The following is an 18,233-nucleotide window of genomic DNA, read 5'->3' as shown; positions in this document are numbered from 1 at the left end:
GGAGAGAGAGAGAGAGAGAGAGAGAGAGAGAGAGAGAGAGAGAGAGAGAGCGGCTTGAGGCAATGTGGATTGCGTTTGGGTGGGCTACTCAGTCTAGGGGTTTGTAACCCACCCAGCAATCGAGTTACTCCAGGGTCATGGAGGGGTGCTACCTGGAAGGGAATGAGCTAAGACAGAAGAAGGAGGTCAAGCAGATTTGTCAAAGCCTCCGTTTATTAGGGACGGGTTACAGTTTATATATGGTAAGGAATGGGGGGTAGGGTAACTGGATCTCGCAGGCCGCGTGGTTCCGGTCACGTAGGCTAGGTTACTTTCGGACGGTTAGGCCAGAAGTCACAAGTTGCCACACCTGGTTCCATGGATAGCTGGAATGTGAGGCGGATTCTGCTAACAGATTAGTTAATTGGGTGTGGGGTTCTCTGCAGATTCCCTAGGGTGATTCCTGTAATGATTCTTAGGGGGGGGAATGGCTCCTGACAAGGCAACTCTCGGTTTTAATGGTGAACGCAGGGGCGTCTGGGAGAAGTGTTGCAGCTTCCATAGTCCGGGGGAATTCTGGGAACTGTAGTTCTCCAGAAGAACATCAGCTATAACCTGGAATTTGAGCCGTGGAAGCCGTTTCTCCCTAAGTTGATTTCGATGAGAGTATTTCATCACAGCGACAGGACTGAAGCTAGCACAAATAGAAACCTTGAGTTTTCATTTTAATTCCTACTGTGAGAAAAGTTAGGACGTTGGCTCATGGGGCTTTCTACTTTTTGGAAATGATGTTATTTAGGGTTTGATGCAGTTTTCAAACTACCCTGAAAAGTCAGAACTCCATTGTAATCACAAAGATTTAATTTAATGTAATTTTACCTTATAAACAGAAACTTTCCTTTCCTTGGAGAATAGGGTTTTCTTTTTCATTCAAAGTTATGAAGTTTTTTCACCACCTCACACCTGAATTTTAGCACCCAGTGAGAATCTACTGTCTGCACAGTTTTCATCTGCTTTAGCAAGCATATTTACTGGGCTTTGCTGTGTATATGTCTTTAAGTGTCTTAAAATACTGACTTCAACACAAGATTTAAACATATAAGTAAATTACCTTTCCATTGCTGTGTTAAAACACCACGACCAAGGCAACTTCTAGAAAGAAGAGTTTACTTTGGCTGTGGTTGGTACTCAGAGTCCATGATGGAAGGGAGGCATGGCAGCAAGTGACAGGCATAATGGCCGGAGCAGGAAGCTGAGAGATCACATTGTCAGCCAAAACCATGAAGCAGAACAAACTTCTCAAAGCCAGCTCCCAGTGATGTACCTCCTCCAGCAAGCCTGCTTCATCTCCCTAAACAGCACAACCCACTGGAAACCAAGTGTTCAAAGACCTGAGCCTATGAGGGACATTCTCATGCAAATTTCCCCATGAAGCAATCAAACAACAGATCAAAGCAGAATAGATTTCCATCAAGAAGGTCAAGAGGTGGTAGATTATCCTAGAGATATGTTTATGATGTTCTGAGAATTGTGCTCCTCATATAAGCTCTACACTGACTGTATTCTACAACACCGATTACAAAGTACTCTTAATGTAAGCAACACCACATTCAGCGTGTTTTAAAAATCAACATGCTTCATTAATTAGATAGCTAAGAATTTAAATGAAAGAATATTGATCAGAAAGTTTTTCATAAGCTCTGGAATAACAGCATTGTCAAAGCAGTTACAAAAAGACAAGGGTGCCTAAAACCTTCATTCCTGTTTGATGGAAGTGGAAAAGCCGGTTAGACAGCTTGCCTTCCAGACCTGCACACTGGCTGAGAAGGAGTTAGCTCTAGCCAGACTCTCAAGCCAGGAGTGATTCATTGCTCAGTGAGAGACAAGCCAGCAGTGCAGATGGGAGATTCTGTGGATGCCAAGCATACCTCAGCTCTGCAACTGGCTCGATACAAATTCGAGGGAATGTGAAATGAGGCCGAGATGGCTTCCAATCTGTTTTCATGCCAATAAGGCAGAACGTGAAAGGTGCAAACTTGTGGCTCCAGTGACCTGTATTGGTGGTGTCTGTGTGATCTCGGGCATAGGACTTCCCGGCCGGCCTGTTTCCTTATCCAAAATACAAATATGGCAAAAGATTATATGATTTCTAAGTCAGTATAAGTTCCTAAGACCCTAAGACTCTGGTACATAGAATGGAATCACTGTAAGCTGATTTCTCAAACAACTCTTAGAATTGTTTACTTTTTTTTTAAGAGCTGAGGACCAAACTTAGGGCCTTTGCTTGTTAGACATGTGCTCTACCCCTGAGCTACCACAAGTCCTCGAACCCTGAATTATCTCTTAAAGGCTACATTAGTCCACACAAAGCAGTGGTCTTCAGATGAACACACCCAGTTGTCTCAACGAGCCAGAGAAAAGAATGGCCAAGGAACTACAGAGTAGTGCATCCACTGTGTGAATTATTTCAGCCCACATGTAAACCTATGTTCTTCTGTCTGTCTGCTTTCAGCTAAGCAGAATCAACCAAGTCTCAGCATAAACAACCTCCAGGAGAGAAGTGATCAACTGTGGTCAACAGTCCTTGTTTATAAAGTGTTCAGTGGCCAGAGAGAAAAAAACCAGAGACATGTTTCCCAAAGATGAGGAGAGAAACTGGCCATGAAACAGTCTCATGGTTTATGGATCCTTTGACCTCCTGTGAATTCCCAGACAACCACATCCGGGGCAGTTGGTGGAGGAGGACTGTCTTTTGAACTTTGGATAAGTGTTTTTCTTAAATCACCCTGTCTTCTGTGACAAAAACCACTAAAAATTTTGTTGGGTCATATGGGGAAATCTACATGTTGAGTAAAAACCAGAGAGCACAACCTTACAAGCCATAGCTTTTTCGCTACTCTCTGCTGAGCACCGTGTTTACAGAATAGCACCTTGCTGGTTTATACTGCAGAGATGTAATCTGAGAACCCATCACTGGGATATTCCCATAGCTCAGCTCCACATGGGGCCCACGCATCTCTCCCAACTACAGAAGTGCTGGGGGACAGCTGCAAGGGCACAGTGAATTTGGGAAAACCCTCCAGATGTTGGCGTCCCATCTGCAAAACCTCCTATGTCCCCGAAGCCTCACGGATCAATGCTGTTTAGTGGAAGTGTGGCTGACCTCACTTGATTTCACCTTCAGCAGATGGCAGAGTAGTTTCACAGTTCACCAAGAGAAACACCAATGGCTCCTTAGGCTTAAGTGAGGTGCCTACAAAACATGCCGCCACTGTGTCTTAGTCTGTTATTTTGATAAAATAACATGAAAACCAAAAAGATGATTCAGAAACTGATTGCCATAAAAGCTTGAGGAACTGGGTTCAATTCACAGAACCCAGGCAAAAAAAAAAAAAAAAAAAAAAAAACAGGTGTAGTTGCTTGCACATGTAATCACAGAGCTTGGGAGATGAAGTAGGCAAATTCCAGGAGTTCACCAGTCAGCCAGCCTACCTTAATCAGGGAGCATCAGGTCCATACAAAAACAAGGTAAATGGAACAGGAAGAGCAAAGTCTGAGGCTAGGCTGCTGAGACAGTTCTGTGGGTGAAGGTACTTGTTGTCAAGCCTGGTGACCTGAATTTGATTCCAGGACCCAAATGGTGTAAAGAATGGATTCTACCAAGTTGTCCTCTAACTTCAACACATGCTTTGTAGCGTGCACACACACACACACATGATACATACATAATAAATAATGAATGGATAAAATATAACACCTAAGGACAGCCTATTGCCTCCTTACACACCACACACACACACACACACACGTGTTCTGACAGGCACTCACGCATAGGCTGGGTACCCTGTGAAGTAAAGAAGTTTATTTGGCTCACTCCTCTGGTAGCCGGAAGATCCTAGAAGTTGGCATTGGCTCCTGGTGATACAATGGCTGTGATCCAGGGCTGTGTCTCAACATGGCAGAGGAACACAAAGGGAAGTGGGTACATGCAGAGGGCTCGGTGTATAGAATGGCTTCCCTCTGTAACAGCTCAGTTTTGAGTGAACCTCTTCAGAGAGGCTTGAGCCATCAAAGACAGCTTCAGCCCATCACAGAGGGCGGAGCCCTCATGACCTAGATGCCTATTGCTCTACTTCTTAAAGCTGCAGGTGCCTCAGTATTGCTGCACTGGGAACGTAGCTCCCATTACACAGAATTTTAGGGCAACTAAGTACATCTAAACCACAGCAATGGCTAAATATGACTGGCCTGTTCTGTGATTTCAGGTTAACTTTAAGGAAGGAAAAACAAAAAGTTAAATGAATATAGAAACACACCCCTAGCCCTACTGATACAACCAGAATTTCAAGTCTTACTTGCTCCACACTAAAATGTTAAGCTGTGAGGTGTCTGAAAAAGAAATAGACTGACTCTTGAGAAAATCTTGCTACAGACTAGAGACCTGGGCTCTTGGCATTTTGAGATCTTCCCAGTTTATTATAAGCATAAACAGACTGTTGAAATTTAGGAAATTATTTGCATGTTTTTCTATTTTTCAAGCTTTGAGGAACTGTAGAATTTGGGACTTTTGGATCATTTCCTCACAAGTCTTTCATTGTATAAATAAGGAAACTCGGGTAGAAATGGGTTATTTTTAATCTATGAGTTTATGCAGCAAGACAAACTGATGACTCTCTATAAAGCCATGACCACACATAGCTTTACAACCGGGAGAATCCTTGGGTATCTTTCCAGTGTACAGATATACAGACATGGTTTGAGTGTGGACTGTGTCTCATAAGGCTCCGGTCTTTGAAACATTTGAACTCCACCAGGGGTTGCTATCTGGAAGGCTGTGAAGACTTGAGGAAGTGAGGTCTCACTGAAGGAAGTGAGTTCCTGTCTGTAATGATATGAAAAAGTCTCCAGGTAGCCTCACTCTTTCTTCTGTCTAAATGGATAACTAATTTAGCCTGGCAAGAACTAAATAAACAAACAAACAAACAAATAAAATAGTTAACTAATTAATTTTGGCTTGCTACTGCATATTAGTTTTTCCTAATCGTACATGACTCAAATGATTAGTTCTGGGGACATACCTAATCTAACTCAAAGAGCTCTTGACATGGAGCCAACACTAACACTTCCTATTAACTCCATGAAATGTGGATTCTCTTTCTCAGTAGAGGACTCATTTCTCAGTTACCACTCACTCAATAATCTGAAACCAATATAGAAAAGGAGAAACGATAGGCTCAAAATATATTATGTGGAAAAAATTAATGAATTTTAAAATGGACTATCAAAAAGAGCTCTCTTTTAAAAATCTCCAGAGTTTGCTCTTGTGTCTGTGTGTGCATGGGTGTGGGACCAGGGCACACCCCTGAAGAAAATTTACTCTGTCAGTTGTCAACAGCTTCTCAGCTAAGAGGGAGACCTCGTAACCACTGGCCCCATCACGACCGAGATACTTGTGACTGACTTGATTTTCTGTTGGTCCCATGCAAGCAATCCCAGCCTTGTCTTCTCGTGGCCTTTATTTTGCCCCAAGCTGTTATCATATTGCTCAATCTTTCAACTGTGAGACATCTCTCAAAAAACTGCTTCCAGGGTCCCATTTCGAAAACCACAGGTGTATGGTAGCTAATGACTTACTTGTTTCTTCCAGAAGTGGAATTGTGAACATTTTTTGTACTCTAGTGGGAAAAGAATTCCAGTCGGGAATGCCAGAAAGGGGCTGTCTGTCTCTGTGAAGGCTATCATCACACAGAGACACTCTTGGGGGAGGAGAGGGGCTCCCTAGCAGAGATGAGTGCAATATTGCAGCACTGGGCAATAGGGAAGTGCATTCTGGCAGTGTAAACAGGAGAGCATAGAGCTTAGATAGCCGCAGCCATGTCTCAGCCACATCTCAGGCAAGGAAGAACCAAAGTTCTGCAGGCTTCTAATCAGTTTAACAAAAGAGCAGGAACTGGAGTTACATTGTGACATGGGATGTTTGTATTAGTTACTTTTCGTATTGCTAAGATATGAAATGTGACAGAAACACATTAAGAGGGAAGGATTTGCTTTGGCTCACACTTTAAGGAAATACAATCCATCATTGCGGGAAAGGCATAACAGTAAGAACAGCTCTTGGCGGAATACGAGGTAGCAGGTGACAGTCCAGCTACGTTCATGAAGCAGGGGTGAAGTAGGGCCAGTACCAGCATCCAGAAAGATTACTCCCTTACCCAGTGAGCCACTTCTCCAGTGAGGCTCCACCCTGTAAAGGTTTCACAGGCCCCAATACAGCATCACCTACTGGGAACTAAGTGTTTTAAACATGAGAGTCCACAGGGAAGCATTTCTCATCCAAACCATTATAATGCAGTACAAGAGAAGCAGCCTTTCTCTCAGTCAGAACTGATAGATACAGGTATGACTCTTACTGAGAGTGTTCATGCTTGGAGATACAGCTCATAGGCTGAAAAAGAACCTGCTGATCCTTCATGTCTCAATAACGGCCAATTCCATGTATGTAGTTTATAGCTAGCATTTATATCCAAAAGATTTCTCTTTCTGCACTATAACACATTCTTCATCAATATTATGCTGCTGTTTCCAATGCCACCCAGCCTCCTTTAGATGGCATTAGCTCTTACTAGCCAGGAAGCCATTTTTGTTTGGCATCTTTATAACATTCTTTACACATTGTGATATTTTCTTCTGATTTCACCTTTAAAAACAACCAAACATTTTGTTACATAGTGAAACACTGTCTTGAAAAAAAAAAAAAAAAAAGCAAATAAAGCCATTTTAAAACAATACAAATGAAACAAAAGTCTTTGTACTCGATGACATTTGCTCTGAGAATTCAGATTCCGTGAATGAAAGCATTTGCCCCTGGGACCCATGTGTTTGTCTAAGCCGAGAGTTAAAAGTTCAGCATTAATTAATTAAGCAAATAACTTTCTGTAATTTCTGGCCCGGTGTTCAGGAATCCTGTTAGTATTTTGTTTAGTGGTAGAGAGGAATGGAACATGAGTGTCCTTGAGACTCTCACTTGGTCAACTGACTTCTGGTGACTTACGTGGTGGCCTTTAGCTCGGCTTGGTGATTGCTTGCTTTGAAGAAGATCATAAAATAGTCCCTCAACTAAGCAAAGACAACCATGCAAAGACAGAACATGCAGGACTCCGCCCCCTAATCTTTTTAAGGTGTCCATTTGGGGTTGCAGGCAGTGGAGAGTTCTTATCGCTTTTTACACCCAAGGAAAACACACTTTCTAGGCTGTATTGTCAGCCCCATTTCCCCTTCCCACCGACTTGCCGCTGAACAACTGCTACTTGCACCACCAGCAGCTCCAATTTCAAAGATTGCAACACATTGGATATTTGCCTTCCCCTTGGCAGCTCTTTCTTCTTTTGCTTTTCAACCTTGGACTTGTTCTGATTACACAGTGAAGCCCCTGGGCTTTGTTACAGTTGCTTTTTAGTTGTAGTCAAAAGGTAGTCTTTCTTTTCTCTAACAGCTTCTGATGCTGACAGCAAAGCTCTGTCTGCCTGTAGGCCACCATGCTTCCTGCCATAATGATAATGGACTAAACCTCTGAATTGTAAGCCAGCTCCAATTAAATGTTTTCCTTTATAAGAGTTGTTGTGGTCATGGTGTCTCTTTGAAGTAGTGGAAACCCTAACTAAGACAGTGATGAAACTCAGAGCAAACTCTAGGTGACAAGTGTCTGGCTTTCTTGAGTTACAAAATGAATAGGTAAGAAATCTCCTTGAGTTTTATTTCGACTGTTAGCCCAACCCGAATCTTATAAACAAAACAGAGACTAAATGACTGACTTAGTGACCTATTATCCTAATGCCCAACCTACTTCCTTGTTTAAGTCAGATGGCCCAGGCTAAGAATGTTAAAGTGGATTTCAGAGATGCCTAAGTTGTTTGCACATGAGGGCTAGCATGCCAGGAGATTCTGAATCATTGAAAACAACAACACTCCTGGAATCCTGCATTCTATTATTTATTAAATTATGCCATTAGGCTTAATGAGAATTAAAATCTTTTCAAAATAAAGATATTTTGAGGTGACTGGGGAGACAGATCAGACTGTAAAGTGCTTGCCATGAAAGCATAGGGAAGTAAGTACACCCACGTAAAGACAGACCTGGTGCTCTGTGTCTGTAACCCCAATTACCAGGAAGAGGATGAAGTGAAGATCCATGGAGCTTATTGGCCAGAGTCTCACCAACCAGTGAGCACCAGGTTCAATGACAAATCTTGTGTCAAAACGTAAGGTGGAGAGTAATGAGGAAGACATGCAGCACCAGCTCTGTTATAACACAAGGTAAGTGCACAAGCACCCATGTGCACTAGACCACACTTACACAACCAGAAGAATTACACATCTGATGTTTAACTGTAGATGGTGGGGAATCAAACTCAAGTCCTCATACTCGTACAGCAAAGATGGTTCACCATCGAGCTGTCTCCTCAGCCCTGAAAAATAAAATTTTCTAAAACCCTAGAGCCTTAAAATGTAATGTCTTCAGCATCACAGACAACAGTAGACACCTCCATCAACAGACAGCACCAGACACCTATTACAGACAACACCAGACACCTCCATCACAGACAACACCAGACACCTCCATCAGGGACAACACCAGACACCTCCATCACAGACAAAACCAGACACCTCCATCACGGACAACACCAGACACCTCCATCGTGGACAACACCAGACGGACAGCAACAGACACCTCCTTGACCTGGCTTCATAAGTTCCAACTATTCTTTAGCTAATAATATGTAGGACAAAAGGAACTTAAAGGGTATAAAAATTATAAAGTAACTGCATTGACCACTGAGATTTACCTTATATAATAAACATGACAAACATTAATTGGTGTTCAGGGCAGATTTCCTTTCAGAATACACTCCATTGGGAGGCTAGTGAGCAGGGTGGGTTATTCCTAGACTCTAAGGTGAATTCAAACAGGTCCATTATATAGCCAAAGTGAAGGCCAAGAATTGCTGCATCTGGAATGTTTGCTGTTGGTCTCCTAGCGTAACAGCCTCTGCAAGGTTTGAGTACTTTGAAACATCTGAGCCTGGGATTTTCTTGGATTTACAAGGCTGGTTCATGATTGGGCTGTTGGGATGCATGAGCAAGATGACAATGAAGTCAATACTGATTCACAAACTCTGCAGCAGATCTGAGCCAGGTCATCCAGCTGGGCATGAATCTGTGGAAGGAAATGATTTTACAAGCCAACGAAGTCAGAACGTCATGCAGTGTAAAGGAGAAATTCTTATAGCTGGTCACTGGCCACTTCTTGCATTGTGCCTTCAATGGCTCCCTTGAGGCCCAATGGTTGGAAACTAAGGTAGTTGTAGAATGCTATTCTAATGTGTTAACTTAGGACATGAGCTGAAAGCATGTCTGAAGTCTTTTTCCTACTGACTCTCTTTCCAATTTGCAACTCTCATTGAAGCCCACACTTCCATGTGTTTGCCTCTCCATTCCCCCTGTCTTAATACACACATCGCTACTGGCATTGCAAGCTCACCCTGCCTTCAGCTTCAGCATACACTGGCATATTAACTGTGCCAAAACTCAGCACTCTCTGCTTACTGTCACCAAAGGTTGATTTAAAAAGCACAATACAACAAAACAAAATCTTATCTTAGGTCTTCCATTCTTGGTTCATGGCAGTCTAGTCCCAAAGTCTCCACATCTGCCCTAACCCTATTGTGCTTGAATATAAATTCTCTATAGAGAGCTGTCTTTCTTACTTCAAGCCTTGTGTTTAGAATCTTTTTGCTGCTGGGCAGTGGTGGTGCACGCCTCTAATCTCAGCACTTGGGAGGAGGAGGCAGGAAGATCTCTGTGAGTTCGAGGCCTTCCTGGTCTACCAAGTGAGTTCCAGGACAACCAGAGCTACACAGAGAAACCCTGTCTCGGAAAACAAACTAACTAACTAAAAAGAACAGTCTTTTTGCCTTCCTTCCTATTTCTGCCCCTTCCTATTTCTGTCACATTCTTTCTCAAGAACAATCTGAAATATTCCCTGTAATACACATAGCTTTGACATGTAGCCTATGCACCATTCACACGTCACACTTCTTATTAAAAATCATTGTAATGATTTTCACTTGTGATACTTCCTCCTTTTGAGTCGTCTAGCCATGGTCATCACAGACTGACTCATTCCCACCGAGAGATAAAGGCAGGCACTATGTTCATTTCCCTTTTACTTTATCAATGGAAGCTGCGCACCCATAGGTTGTATATGTTGAGTAGGAGGAGAAAACTGGAAATAGCGATCTCAGTTTTGTCTGCTTTCTTTGTCCTACTAGTAAAGACATGCAAGTTAAAAGGAAAGAACTGTATCTCTTAAGAAGAAGTAAGAGGCATTAGATGAAACAGAACTGCAGTCAATACTGTTGTTGGATCACAAGAGAGTAAAGGATGTTCTCAGCATCAGACTCTCACTGGGAGCAGCACCAGAGGCGGCTGCCTTCCCTGCCGAGTTAAATGCTGGAACTCACCTTTTCTCCAGGTGCCCTCCGACGGTCATGAGAAGGGTAGAAAACAAACACAGTGCACAAAGGGTGTAATTTACAATCAGCTGGGCAGCCCTGAAGAGTGAAACTGTGGAAGAACAGCTTAGGAGGCTATATAATTAAAATCATAACACTAACCATAGAAATGACAACGGTTCCATGCTAGTGGTCTTCAAAGGCTGTATTTCAAAACAGTATTTTTACTTAAAATTGTGACACTCACATCACGCAGATAAAAGATTTTTGTCGTGCTCGGGATGGATGGCAATTTGAGAAGTTGTGAAATGTCCAAATACACGAAGCGCTCTACACCAGGACTAACCAGACTCAGAGACTCCGCAGCTTCATGAACGCATATTACCTTAGACTTGACAGTCAATAAATACATTTATTATATTTATTCATCAGTTTTATAAGAACGTATAATTTTAAAACCCGCAGAAGGTAAAATTGGAAGTGTGAAGCTGCGGTGAGCTTCTGGTCTGCTTTCCAGGGGTCCCTCGCTGTTCCCACACAATGCACCCCATTTCAGCACATTAAAGCTGCAGAAACATTTCTTCGTTTAAGAGAATTCCACAAAGGGTTGTGATAATCTTTACAGGCTCAAGGATCTGATTTTCAGAAGTTGAGCCTGCCTAGACCATTCCAGGAGGCAGTGTTTCTCTAGGACTAGGCCAAGTTAGATTAATTAATTAAATCAACAAACACGACTAAGAGCTTTACAAGTGACTGGCTTGAAGTTAGACCAACCCCTGCTCCTGTCTGAGTGTTTGTATTGCTGCGGCCTGAACGCAGGGCCTTGTGTACACTAGGCAAACACTCGCTACTGAACTATGTACCCAGGCAACATTATTTTGAAATAGGCACTCACTGTGTAGCCCAGGCTGGCCTCCAGATGCCATCATCTTGTTTCCACCAGCACAACGCTTAAACTGCAGGTGTGCATTTCCTGTCTCGTATCCCCCTTCTTGGGACAGTTTCCTTGGAAGGAACGAGGGAGTTCGGTGGACAGTGTTGGGCATGGGAATGAGCCTGGACAGGTGTTAGAAGTCTTGAGACCTGTCATGGTCCGAATTATTGTGCTAACCCAGGCAAATTCTTGAGTTCCTCTATACCCACATGTTCTCTTATCAATTAAAAGCAAAAGTCCAAACTTCAAAGTACATTGAAATCTCCTCCACCCTCTTTCACCTTTTGATGTCGGTTCTTCTGTTTCTCATTGTCTTCTCCTCTCTTCTGCTTTCCTCATAGTTCTTCTCTTGTTTAGAGCTGGCCTTGGGAAATGCTTGGGATTGATAGGCTGCTTTGCTTGTTTATCATACTGAGAAGCCATGGCCAGGGCCTTGTCTTTTTCCAGAAAGATCTCCAAAGCTTGGTATCTGACCCGCAGGTCTGCATCTGGGGGCCTAGATAGAGTTCAGCCTACACACCATCAGCCATCCCGGAAGCTCAGAACGTGATCCCCAATGGCCCTATCAAGAGGTGAGGTAGAACTGGGCATGGTGGTACATGCCTTTAATATCATAGCACTCTGAGAATGAGGCAAGAAAATGATGAGTTTGAGGGCACCCTAGGTTACACTGGGCCATTCTGTCTCAAAGGGGGTAGAGGAAGGAAAAGGGGGACAGAGCATGTGCAGGGATGCTCTGTGTGGGAGTGAGATGAGAGGGTGGTAGTCTTCAGTCTGCCCCTGGGTTTAATAAGGGAATGAGCAGCCTAACGAGTGACAACTTTGTTAAAGCCGTGTACTAGGAAGCCCAAATTCTGCCGTTTATGTATAAGTTACCAACCAACTTCATGGCATTTAATCTCCCTTTTCCTTTGTATTTTTTTTCCACCTGTTAAAGAAGTCTAGACAATATGTAGATTCTTCCTAGCCCTGAAGCTTGTAAAACATCTCCTCTTTGAATATCTCAGAAAGGTATGGGAAGTGTTTTTCCTTATTTAGGGTTGAGAAGTTTGGCTGCTTAAATTCTATATGGGGATAGATTCCTTTCTCCTAAGGGCTCAAATGTCTATATTTCTCCCTTTCTGGAGCATGATCTGATAGTTACTGGCTAGGTCCTCTTACCAGAAGCCTATGTGTGCGGTGTGAAAATACCCTTGTCATTAAAATACCAGCATGCCAGTAAAACTCTACTCTGGCGCAGCCTTAACTAAACAATGACTCTTACCACAGAGGCCATAGGCGCCTTTCTCTACTTGAACACACATTCGAAGTCAGGGACAAATCGTCTTTGCTCACAGGCAGAGTTTGCAGGTAGAAATGAGAGCAAATGAACATCATTTAAAGAAATGGTTGTTTGGGAGCCCCTGGTGTCCTGGAAGACAGATTGTCAGATACTTTAAGGAGGGACAGGAAGTAAGTGAGGACATGGGTGTGCGGCCTCAGGAAATGCTGTCCTCAGTGACAGAATCAGAGGGAACTTTGAAGCTTCATCACCAGAACAGTAAAAGGAGATCAGCACGTACACAAGCGGGTGTCTGTGAAGAGCCAGACACTGAATTCAGGAGTCATTTGATTCCCACCTTCCTCCATGTTAGGCCGGATGGAGGGGCATCTACCCCAGATGGAGCTGGAAAAAGTATCTGTAGACCAGAACCAAGAAGATGACCAAGATAGAGAAGGTTGTGACTACCTCTTCAAAGTCCTCTTCCGATAGTTTTGATTTAAAATACTTAAACCTCTTTATTGTTACTGTGTTTGTGTGCATATGTGTATATATGATCGGGGTGCCCTTGAGACACAGTGTGCCTGTGGGGGTCAGAAGACAGCATTGCAGAACCAGTTCTCTAGGTTTGGGGGATCAGTCTCAGGTTGCCATGCTTGTGTGGTAAGTGCCTTTACCCACAGAGCCATCTTCTGGTTCTGAATTTTACTGGTTCTCAGCCTTCGGCAGACTGGGGTTTTCATGGATAATATGAGAAAATCATGATGTCTGTGTTTGAAGCAGCCAAATAAATGGGGTGCAGGGTAACAGGATGCAAAGAGATAAGTTTTAAGAAAGATATCACTGAGTTGTTTAAAACAATACTTTTAAGTATTCATTTGCATAAATCTCAGCACAAAACTAGTAGAAGTCACATGATCTTTGCAAAGGCTGCATGTCAGGCATTGGTTATCCTATGGCAAACTGTTTCTGACTCTGGGAGATGATTGACGTTCAGCTCAGCAGGATCTGGAAAGTCCCAGGGGTGAGGCAGGAGACTAGGGATGACTTGCTTCTGCCATTCCTTGCAGCTTTGGGTTCCACAAAAGCAGGCGTGACCAGAGGCTATTAGAGGAAGCTTCTGACCCACGTGAGTTATCGTCTAATTCCAGGCCATAGCCTCAGCTCGGCAGTTCTGGGTCATAGGCCATTTCCATGGCGTTACAGAAACACAGGGCACCATGTGCAGATCCTGGCGAATGAGACCGGGTGCTTGAGAAGGGGAGCATGTGAAGGAAGTGCTCGGAAAAGGAAGCAGACAACTGACTTCATAAGGGGACTAAAAGCCAGCAGTTGATCTTGCTCTTTATGACCCTGAGGGAAAGCCCCGCCCCTAGTCATGAAGGACCTAAAATAAATCAACATGCCATCTAATCGCATGCAGAAAGCTGGGAACAGCTGGTTTATAATATTGTTGTTTCAGACCGATGAATTGATTATGGTTTAGTTTAAGATTTAATCAGTTTTCCGCAAACTTAAAATATTTGGTATTTCTCTTTCCTGTCTAACTCACATTCAGTGTGAGACAAATAGACCTCATTTCTTAAAGAGTTCATGGAAGTTGTCTAGGTTTCTAGTGCTGGGAACACACTATGAGAGGGAAATATTATTGGTGTTTATTATTGTGTTTTATATAGAAAGGATAACTTCCATTTTCTGGGCAACTTAAACATAAACTGTTTAATTTAGAAAAATGACTAAGAGATGTTTTTATCTTCCTGGATACAATAGGGTTTCCATTTTGCACTACTCCAGGGGTCGCCTTACATATCCTAATCTCTGTGCCTGGCCTCACGCTGTACTCTGTGCTGGCCTAGGCAGTCCTGAGCCACCCATGAGGTCCTCAACCAAATGCAAATGCCAGAAGGAAAAGATTGTAACAAGCGCAGGAAAGAGGAGCAAGGCATAAAGAGGGACAATGGAAGTCATGTTGAGTAAATTGTTACCATATTCGTGTTAGGTCTGTGTTCATTTGGACTGACATTCACTCAACTCCCAGGTTCTGGATTCCGGTGCTAGCCCTAGGTATTAGTCCTGGCCATCAAGGCACTGATGACATCCATGGTTTCAAGGGAGATCTGAAGTCTGTATGTAGCCCTATATGTGGCAGTGTCATGGTATCAGGGACCCGAGCCAGGGACTCTGCGGTCTCTCAGCTGTCACCACATGGCCCAACCCCTGCCTGGTGTTCATGAAATGCCTCCCAGGTGTGTTAGTTGCTACATTTGATATTAATGAGTGCAATAAGGACTGTTTCTGAGTGGGAGGAAGAGGGGAAAGCGAATAAATGTCCGAAAGGTTGACACTTCAGGGGAGGCGAGACACTTAGGGAAGCTGTGCCCTAGAGTAAGGTGTTTTAGACAGTGGACCCAGTGTGCAGCTGTGGAGGCTGGGACTTAAGGCTCACAACAAAGCAGATCACACAAAGGCAGGGTATCCAGCCCCAAGGCCATGAGGCTGAAGAGCTCAGTGTTGGGCTGTCTTGGCTGTACAAGGTGGCCAGCAGTTTGCCCTTAATCTCCGACAGGAGAGAGGGCAGACATTGAAAGTGCTTCAGCAACTGAATGGTGGATCAGAGCTGGATCAATTGTTTATTGTAAAGAAGTAACTTGGCAGCTCCACTCTCGGCCTGGACGACCTGGGACATAGGTCTGAGGCCTTGCCTTGGACTGGATCACCTCAGGTACTTATTGGACGTGCAGATGCCGGGGCCCTGCAATGTTCTATTCTTAGCTCTGGGCTGAGGTGTGGGCTCAGTGTTTAAATAAACAATCCAGGGGGCTGGAGAGATGGCTCAGTGGTTAAGAGCATTGCCTGTTCTTCCAAAGGTCCTGAGTTCAATTCCCGGCAACCACATGGTGGCTCACAACCATCTGTGATGAGGTCTGGTGCCCTCTTTTGGCCTGCAGACATACACACAGACAGAATATAGTATACTTAATAAATAAATAAATATTTAAAAAAAAACAATCCAGGGCATTTCTGTACATAAATGTTTATTAAATATGGGTTAGAAAGTCCAGTGAGAGGGTGCATTGGTTATTTACTTCTGTATAACAAACTACCTCCAAATTACTGACTTACTACAATACAATACAATACAATGACCTGTCTTGAAGTATATACAGATCAGAAGTTTGGGAGTGGCTTAAGTAAGCTATATCCCGACTTTTCAGTGAAGCTGCAGGCCTATGTTGTAGCTTCTCAAAAGCGTGAGGGCAGCTGAGGATCTCCCGAGATAACTTGTGTGGGTTTTCCTTAGCGTCTCTCCAGGTGGATTTCTCCAATGGATCACTTGATATGGACATTCTTATCTCTCAGCATGAATGTTTTAAGGGTATGGGAGACACAGAGGGTAAAAGAGACCGGATGGTGGGGGAAGAGACAGACAGACAAAGACAGAACTACAGACTTTTCTTTTTCATTGTTGCTTTTAGATATGCTTTCTCTCTGAGTCCAGGCTCACACTGCAACTAAGTAGCTTACACTGGCCTTGAACTGCTATCTTTCTATTTCAGCATCCTGAGTGCTGGGATAACAAATCTTTGCCTCTACCAGAAGCTGACCCAGGAAATGGTATACCATCACTTCTGCTATGTTCTACTGGGCATACAGGCCAATGCTGGTACAGCTGGTGCATGCTTTGACTAGGATGGCTGGGGATAGCCTAGAGTTGAGGTAAGTTGGAAGACATAATTCATAGTCTTGGTATGAAATGTTGGGGACGTGAGATTATAGCATGTGGTACGGAATAATATGAGCTACTGTGTTTGAATACTTACTGCGCGCCAGAAACTCTTCTGAATACTTTGTGCAAAGGCTAGGGTTAGGGTTAGTCTCTGGCATGCAGTGAGCATTCAAACATGCTAGCCAGCCGTGCTCTGAGCACTTTGCATGCATTAGAACATGCTAGCCAGCCATGCTCTGAGCACTTTTTGCATGCATTGTCTCACTTAACTCTCAGGACAGCAGAGCAAGCCAGGCCCAGCTCCTACCCTGAGTGGGAAACTGCGAAGCTGATGGGGGAGCGGGAATGCGGCTGTTTGACTGGCTTGTCAGGACAGGGAGACAGAAGGAATGTGGAAGACAAAAACCGATGATAACATCAGTGTCCCATGAGATTTAGCTGGCTGATGGGCCAGTTCCTTAGCTTCCATCCAGGGAGTGTGAGGACACTGGCTGAGCAGATGCAGCCATGATGCAGAGGCAGACAGGCCATTCTAAAGCACCTCACATGCAATTCAATGCAGCAGAAACTAAGCCCTGGGCCATGGATCCTCACATGCAATTCAATGCAGCGGAGGAGACTAAGCCCTGCGTTAAGGTTGTCTGCAGCTCAGAAAGCCTAAGACAAACATGGGCCAGCACATCAGGCTTCTAAACTGATTGGATAGGCTGCACAAAGCCACGCATGCTTCTTGTTTATAGCGCTTCTCAGTACCCACAGATGGTGGTCCTAGGTCGTTCCTCCTCCAGCCAGCGCTGTTTCCCTCCATACATCCCTGACATTCCTCTCCTCCGGAAGAGGCCTGTTCACCTTTCCACTCCACTAAGCTTTCCTCCTTGATCGTGCCACACCTGGAGTAACACAGGCCTCAGAGTTTGATAATTTACTTAATGTCAACAAAAGAGAAAGGGGACAGCAAGCTGTGGAATCGCAGGCGCAGAAGTGGAGAGAGCCAACTTGGCCTGCGGGGACCCAAGTTCCCAGAAGGGCCTGCCCGCCTCCGCGGCCTCCACCTAGCAAGCGGAGTTTGGAGAGGGCCAGGCTGTTGTAGTAAGTCCCTTGAACTCCTCTGAGATGGCGGGACAAACCATCCCAGAATACAGACAGCGCTCTGGGTTAACCAAGGATTGATTGCCTTACTGTTGCTGGACCGAGGCAGCCAAGCCTAGCCTAGTGGCCCTGGAGCGTCTCCAGCACCCGGGTGGGGCACGGAGGGAGCGCCCAGTCACTCACCCCGGCATGTGGGCGCGGCGGGGCGGGCCAGGGCTCTGAGCTGGACGCTGAGGTCCTTCTGGGCCCTAGTGTTTGCCCAGCCTACCCTCTTGGCTGGGTCTCAGCCGGTCCTCCTTTCTTTCCCTGGACAGCTGCGGGAGGCAATCTGAAGGTGGCAGGTGCTTGGGCCACCTTGCTCAGGGTCCTAAGCAGGTAGGTGACCCGGGTGAGCGGGCAGTAGGACTCGGGCGGTGGGTCTCCAGCGCGACGGGAATAGCACAGGGGTCAGGGCTAGAAGGGTGGTGAGACCTTGGCCCCCGCGTCTGTCCCTCCGGTCCCTCCCTCCACTGTGCACAGGGCGGGCTCAGGTGCCCAGCGGAACCGGCTATCGCGGCGGCGGCTGGTGTCCGGTGTCCTGTGTCTGCAGCCTCGGCCGGGTGAGTGGTGGCCGGAGGATAGGGGAGCTTGTGATCGATGTGCCGCGTGCCTCCAGTGGGAGGAGAATCGGTGGCGACTTGGCGCCTTTCGGGGGAAGTTGTGGCGTCCGGGCAGTGTGTGTGCACACGCGGT

General features: G+C 44.9%; 1 protein-coding gene across 5 annotated transcripts in view; it reads left to right on the top strand.

The window, feature by feature from the left end:
- Nucleotides 1–15,950: 15,950 nt before the first annotated feature.
- The window catches only part of Sh2d4a (SH2 domain containing 4A), a 58,589-nt gene continuing 56,306 nt past the window's right edge, over nt 15,951–18,233 (top strand). The window contains exons 1-2 of one of the 5 annotated variants that reach the window (XM_050126884.1): nt 15,951–17,501; nt 17,816–17,876. The gene's annotated coding sequence lies outside the window, so the exon portion shown is untranslated. The other 4 variants (XM_050126885.1, XM_050126883.1, XM_050126888.1 and 1 more) reach the window with 4 other exon arrangements.

This window comes from Alexandromys fortis, unplaced genomic scaffold (genome assembly GCF_014885135.2).
Source record: "Alexandromys fortis isolate MF-2015 unplaced genomic scaffold, M_Fortis_MF-2015_v1.1 scaffold_261, whole genome shotgun sequence".
NCBI lineage: Eukaryota > Metazoa > Chordata > Mammalia > Rodentia > Cricetidae > Alexandromys > Alexandromys fortis.
This window is presented reverse-complemented; position numbering and strand designations above follow the sequence as displayed.